Source organism: Camelus bactrianus, chromosome X (genome assembly GCF_048773025.1).
Source record: "Camelus bactrianus isolate YW-2024 breed Bactrian camel chromosome X, ASM4877302v1, whole genome shotgun sequence".
In the NCBI taxonomy this organism is placed as follows: domain Eukaryota; kingdom Metazoa; phylum Chordata; class Mammalia; order Artiodactyla; family Camelidae; genus Camelus; species Camelus bactrianus.
Window position 1 is genome coordinate 75,759,740 of NC_133575.1, and position 7,631 is coordinate 75,767,370.

General features: G+C 33.7%; 1 pseudogene; it reads right to left on the bottom strand.

Annotated features, from left to right (window-relative positions):
- The window catches only part of LOC105065941 (vigilin pseudogene), a 29,415-nt pseudogene extending 23,897 nt beyond the window's left edge, over positions 1-5,518 (bottom strand).
- Positions 5,519-7,631: the final 2,113 nt, after the last annotated feature.

The following is a 7,631-nucleotide window of genomic DNA, read 5'->3' on the forward strand; positions in this document are numbered from 1 at the left end:
CCTATTAGCAAGCCTAATGTTGCCTGTATAGAGTTTATTTGCAGCTTACAACATTCATCTTCTAACTAACCCAATGATCTGAGGCAATTAGACATTGCAAGTTTAATTGGTAAATAGCCCCATTATGCTACTCTCAGAATGAATCAACATGTTCAAATGAATATTTTTGTATATTTTTAAAAAATTTTTATTCAGTCAAACATCTGTTTTTTTAAATTACAAAAATAATGCATATTCAATATAGAAAAATTAGAAAATGCATCTATTCATAAGGAAGAAAATACCAAAAAATACTCAAATTTCATGACTCAAAGAAATTCACTGTTAAAATGTGAGCACATAACATTTCAGACTATTATTTTATGCATGTACTTATATACTTTTTCTTATAATAAGCTGTATTTTTTTTATTACTTAATGCTTCCTATGAGAAAAATTATACTTTTCTAGTAGCTTTCTTAGTAGCTAAATAGTATAACTTTACAGAAGTGTATCATAATTTACTTAGGCAATCTCTTATTATTAATTATTGCCTCACACATTCCAGAATGTTGAGCATTGTGTGTGTGTTATATATTGCATCTGATTGAATAATTGGTCATTTTAAACACATGGATTAAGTTTCACAAAAAGTCAAAAAGTTATCAGCTACGTTTTAAAAAACAGTAATTTTATTTCGTGTAGCAGAAAAATAAAGAAAAGGGTGTTTAGGCGGTGGTAAAACCCTCAGTTTTGTAGGTTAAGCTTATGAAAAGTTAGGGCTTGAAAGTGTGAGAGAGATCTGGATAATTTATATATGTGTGTGCATCTTTCAATTTTTCATCTTGGATCTCAGCATCAAACGGCAGTTGCTTTTTTCATTGAAATGGGAAGAAATCATTTTCTGCAACAGTGACAAATCTATTTAATTCACATAGAAAGGAAGACTCATGTTTTATTGCTATCATGAATATTAAAAGTGCTGAATAATCTACCACCTAGGAGAACTGAAGTGGATATATGCTCCCATCACTTATAACTCTTACTTCTTTTAACCAAAATGAAAGAAAAGAAGCAGTTTCACTAAAATAAAAATAGCAAACCCAAATAACTTTAGAAATGACTATCATCATGCTAACTTCAAGATTCTTGAACTTCCCTCACAAAGCATTCATTTTGTCTTAGTTTAAATTACTGATCAAGGAGATTTGGTTGGGCTTTCTTAACACATAGAAACTGTATTTCTTTGAAGTTTATTTATAATTTAGATTGAGTTATTTTTATCAGCCAGTAATTGGTTAGCATTTCTTTTCCCCAAAAACTGGCTCTATTATAACTGGTCCCTTCTCATCTTCCATCCCCCAAACCTGTTTTATTCTGAAGCTGCCCATGCCTCTTTAGCCTTTCTGCTTTTCTTTTTAAAATAACAAAACATTTGGCTGGCAGTTGCTAATATTCAGTCAAAAACCCAGATGCTTTGATTATATTTTTGCAGATGTGCATTGGGAGGGAAACCAAAGTTGCTGCTTCTCCCTAAGAGGAAAGGATACACACTTGATTGCATCATTATTAGAATGTGTTTACAAATGGGCGGAGACATTGTATCCAAACAAATCCAGGCAAGGCTTTCTGTCAAGAGGATCCATAATCAATTAGTCTTTCTCTCTCTCTCTCCCTCTTTCTCTCTCTCTCTCTCTCTCTCTCTGGCTGCTTAAGGGTGCTCACCATTATTTTGTGCTCCTGCATAATATGGCTTACCAGAAGAAAGCAAGAGTCCAAGCTTTTTATTTACACTTAGAGGGAGTAGAATAGAATTTCTACTGCAATTTTAAGCCTAAATTGAATTGGTTTGGGTGGTAGGTGATACTAAAGACTACCTTAGATAAGAATGACCAGGTACCTTATTTCTCATTGGCTATATGCTGCATTTCTACGTCTATGTTCAGAAATCTCTCAGAGAAGCAGGATGATTTGAGCACAGTTTTTCACATGGCTGTAATCACATCTTAATACTCTCACAACATTACTTTAAATCGTCACAGCTTGCAAGATGTAGATATAATATACAGATCACTGATTTTTATTTCACCCATTACCAGGATAATTTAATATCATATGACTGTAGACTAAAATTTGTATGAGAAAATTTTCAGTTCATAAAACGTATATATTTTAAAATCCAAATTCAACAGAAAAATGACTCGGTATTTTTTTTAAAAAGAAAGCTTATCTTATTACGAAGCACTGTTTAATAATATATGATTATCACCATATCTTTTAATTAAGATGCTGGTAATAAATAATTTTATTCTAGGCTGAATGAGTCGACAATGATGGGTCCTTATTTTAAAAGTGGATTTAGAAAGAAAAAATAAAAATGAGAACATTTGAACTGAGAAGTTATTAGCATATAAAGTTCAAAATCCATTAGAATCAGATAATTTTACCCTTGTACATGTGTGTATATAAAGGTTGCTAAGGAGATGTGATAAGCTTGGGAATGGTAGTGTTGCCAGTAAATGTAACCGATGCCCAGCTTCTTGTCTCACCCCAGAAAGAATTCAGAGGCAAGACGTGGAGGTTAAGAAAGTAAAGTGAGGATTTATTAAGGAATGGATAGTACACTCTCAAGGCGAGAGAGCAGGCAGGCTCAGGTGAGCAGCTGCCCTGAGTTTCTTTGGCAAGTTGGTTACATAGAGTGTAAAAATAAATGGGAGGAATATTCATTGGGGAGGGAGGGGTTTGGGGTCACATTCCCTGATTTTCATATCAACTCCACCTTCCCGAAGGGAAGAGGGATTTTTGTCCTTATTTAGTCTGGATCGGAAGTGTCGTGGCGTCGGTGCATGATGGGTACTTCTAATCTGCAAGGCTAATATATTTATTGAAATGAGGGCATAATGAGCAAAAGGTTACATTCGGACACTGGAGATTCCTGCCTTATCCCACCTTTCTTTGTCAGCAGCCAGGCCACTTATCACCCCAAAATGTGTAATTGCTTATCAGCTCAGAGGTTCCTGCTTTTCTTTCTTTGCCCAGGGAACCCTGTTGTTTACATGATGTATGGTTTCCTGCATTTGGCCCATGCCCCTCCTTCCTTCCCAATTCCTGCCATTTGGCCTGTGGCCCCCTTTCTCTACTCATATCTAGCTATCTGCCTGCTCTAAGAGTAGGGTGGTTACCTGAAGCTTGTTAATTTCCTTCTAGTTAAAATGCTGAGGCTTCTTTGAATAGGAAATCTTCTCCAAGTTAAATTCAAATACTTCTTATTTTGGCTTGAACTGTGAATACCTCAGAACCAGTGTATTTGGTTCTAGCTTTATTCAGTTGTGATAGGAGCTTATAATAAATAGCACAATATAACACTTTATTTTGTTTGCTTTCAGCCCTTTCTATTATTAATATAAAACTATTTTCCTCAAAATTTATTTTTCTGCAGTATATTCTTTCTTTGATGCATTACTCACCTCAAAGAATAATAAATTACTCATTTTTTCTCAGTACAAATTCTACTTTCAGATGATCACCTACTAGCTCAGTATATTCATAACAGTTCTTACCTCAATAATGCCTTTTATCTCTCTCTTTCTTTTTTTTTCCTCATTTACACTCTCTATTCACTAAATCAGACATTCATGGCTGCTCATTTAGACTACAGAACAGTATCTTAAGTAATCTTGCTGTTTATAGGATTTCTTCAGTCCAATAAATCTATACCCTGCCACCAAGGTACGCTTCGAAAACAACAATCAGATCACATTGTTCAAAGATATTCAATAGCTTTCTCCTTATCTTCCTGCGTGAACATGTGTGTATATGCACATGCATGCATGACCATTTTATATTCTGGAGGAAATTTTAAAAATTGAATATTTTTAGTAATTTTTATCATGCTTTGCTTGGAAAACGCTTATTTTTCTTAGAAAAAAATTTCCAAGTACAAAACTGCAGTTAAGTTCCTTCTTTCTTCTTTTGTACAACGAAGAAAAAACTAAGGAAATATTTACACTATTGCTCCTAATGTAACCTGTTCCAGAATGTCAATCTTTTCAAGAAGCCTCAAAGTAATTGATATAAAATCAGCCTTGAATGTTTAGATAACTGCTCATGATTTGCTCACATTTTCCTAGTATTTTTCGTCCCCATTTTTTTTACAAGTTTTGTCTACCTCATCTAATAATCAGTTTGCCAGAGATCAAGCTATGCCCCAAATGTATACTTATGCCTTTAAAATATGATCACTCAAATGTGTGTTTTTGTTTTTGTTTTTGTTTTTTTTAATTATGGAATTTTCCCTTGAGTACTCCTTTAAACTAAGGAATTTAAACAGATAACTTTATTGACTTCCAAATGATAACTATGACACTCTTAGAACACTTTCTACCATACCGTTTTCTCTATAAAACCTTCAGAATTACACCCACCCTGAAACTGACTTTTGTATGTACCAAACAGCCCTGTGAGTTGGTTTCAATTTAGATTAAGTTTCCTCAGAGTCTAGTGAGAACTTGAGCAGGTTTGAAGTGAGTTTTTATTGTTTTCTCTTTTAGCTGTGCTACAAACTAATGTTTTAAAAAACCCATTATCGCTCTGTGGCATTATTTAAACTATTCTTATTTTTCTGATCAGCCAAATAAAACATGTGTCTGTGTAATGATTTCTAAGGAGAAACAGCTCCATCTAAGGGCCATTATGAATCATCTCATCCTTCTTTTAAACTTCCAAATTTTCAGAAATCCATTACAAAAATGATATTACTGGTGGAAATAAAAACTCTTATTAATATAAAACTATATTTAGCATATATATTAAGCATCATATATACATATAGGAATTCTATACAGGATGGAAATATATATATGTATTTATGATTATATATACCTATTTATGATTAATTCAACAGGAAGGTCATTAGACTGAGGTGGCCCTAATGCTGTGGCAGCCTATGTAAGCAAACCAAAATCTAAGCCTGTAAACAATTCAAGGTTAAAAATGGAAACTTAGGGACAACCAATTACAAACAGCCAATTAGGCTTTAAAATATAGCCAAATAATAATTTCTTTACCTTACTTCCACTTTTTCTCGGTGAAAGTCTCTCCCTGAGTTCTTACCCAGGGAACACTCTTAATCACTTCTAGTTTGGTGCTGGTCAATTCAGATAGATTTTTGCTCAACTAAGCTCTTAAATTTTGAAGAATATGCCTCAGTTTATCTTTCAAAAATTCTGATGTCAGAGCAGAGAACTGAAGGAGACCCCCTATGGCCCCAAAGATCAAAAACCAACCAGGCACGGTTCATTAGGTATGGAATTACCCAGCCCATAAAAACTAACCACCCCCACAACCCAGGGGAACTCTCACCTTCTGAGCCGGTCCGCATTCAGCCTATGGAGTGTGTATCTCTCTAAAGAAACTTGCTTTCACTTTACCATGGCAGGCTCTTGAATTCTTTCCTGTGCAAAGCCCTGAACTTCACTTGGCAGCCCATCCCAGGAACTCCCCCGAGACCTGGGACATGACTATTCTGCTCCCTCTCCTCCTGCAGCACTATTGCCTTCTTGTCTAGCTCATTTTGGGTACTAAGAATTTCACTTGACAATTGTCAAGTGGGGGCCCCCAAAATACGACAAGACAGAAATGTGGGCCACACTCCATTTGCAGCTGGGGTCCTACAAATTATTAAGCCCTCTTTCTTTCTTTTGGTTATTTTTGAGAGTAGCTCTGGATTCTGGGAGGTAGTATCTTCTGCACCATCTCTGGGGACACCTCTTGTGCCCACGGGGTTGTTAAAAAGTACTGCCAGGAATATTTACTGTTTGACCCAGCTGAAACCTGACAAGATGTTTGGAAAAAAGAAAATTAAGCCAGAAGTTGGCCCAATTGGAAGCTGATATTCAGAGCCTGCGAAGAATTTTTTTTTTAAGGCCTTCTCTCCTAAACTAAAATGAAACTACATACCCAGAGGGAAAGAAAAGCATTCTGAAGCTGTTGTGGAAAGATTTACTAAAACATTCCAAAGACACACAGCTCTAAATCTAGAGCATAAGAATGTTTTGTTTTCCAGTTTAGTTGAAGATTTTCTCCCTCATATATACAAGTAAACTGAAGATAATATAAGTAGTAATATAAGTAGACGGGTACATGGGTCTCTCGATATCATGCAGGTTGCAGTCCAATTCTTTGAGAAATTAAAAACAACTGTACTTGTCTTAAAAATTGAATATTTGCAAGAATAGAAATGTAGCTCTAGAAATAATTCAATGCCCACCTATCAGGTTTATCAATCCCAAACCTCCCCTAATCATCTCAAAAGGCTCACAGAGATTGTAAAATATCTGGATTTAGGAAACAAAAGCATTTCTTGGAGAAATTTACATCCTTCCTCTGGGCTTTTTGAGATGTGTATGTTTGACCTGGTTTTCTTTCAGAACGCAGAGCCAAATCTTAAAATGCAAACTTCAGAGAAAGAATTCTTAGAAAAAAAAAAAAAAAAGAAGAAGAAGCTATTTGGAAATTAGATAAATAAAAACTCTTAAAAGTTTTTTTCACAAATATTAGTAAAAGGCTTTGGCCATCTGAGCAAGTGACCTTAATGTATTCCATCTACCAGAAACACAATATGGATCTAATTATTCTTTTACAAACTAGTGAGATTTTGTATTGATGAACGTATTTCATGGCTAAAATTTTAAAATGAAAGCTGTAAGATCTCTGTTTACATCTGTATGCCTGTCTACGTGTGTTATAGATGTGTGATATTTTTTACCTTAGGATGGTATGCCAAAATTAATTTGTGAAGAGCTTCATTTAACTGGCTTAAAGAAAAGTAAGTACTTATATAAATTAAGCATACTCTCAGAAATATAAAAATGAACCCAAATGTTTTTCAAGTTTACATGGTCTAGGATAATTTTAGCTAAATAAAATCTAGCTTGTTTGTTGGTTTAATTAAAATAGGCATATCTTCAGAATCATTAATATCAAGTATAATACAGGCATACAACTTTATCTGGGTGTGCTAGTCATAAGTTTGTGTTATCTCTTCCAAAATTTGACAGCAAGAAAAATGAGATGATGGTTTGCTATTTAACATCTTATAAAATTCCCATGAATAAGCTAAAAATTATTAAGAACAGTTATACTTGATCTAAGTAAGATAAAAGTTGAAAAGTAAACTTTTCAACAATAATTATTTTTATGGTATAAGTACATAAAAATAGTTTCCAAATCATTTTGATAACTTGAAACCTTAATGTTATACTTAAGTTAAATGATAGATATGCATTGAATATCTAGATCATTTTGAAATAAAACATTGAATTGAATCAATTTGAAATAAATTATTGAACATTAATTATTCAACATAAGTTTATCTAATCTTGGCTGCTTATTAGAGTGACTAAAGTTTTTTTTTTCTATTAGCAAATACATTTTGTGACACATTAAAAATTTGCCATGAGGAAATATAAACTTCTAGGAATTATGGTATGTAGTCATAAATTTCCAATGGACAAAAATGCTTGTGTAGCAAACAATCCATAATTACTTACTTCTTAGTTTTCACTAGAAGTTAAGGTTTCTAAGGGTTATGAATTCTAATCAATATATGTAATTAAAACTACTTAAAAATATAAGGGTGAAAGGAAACAACT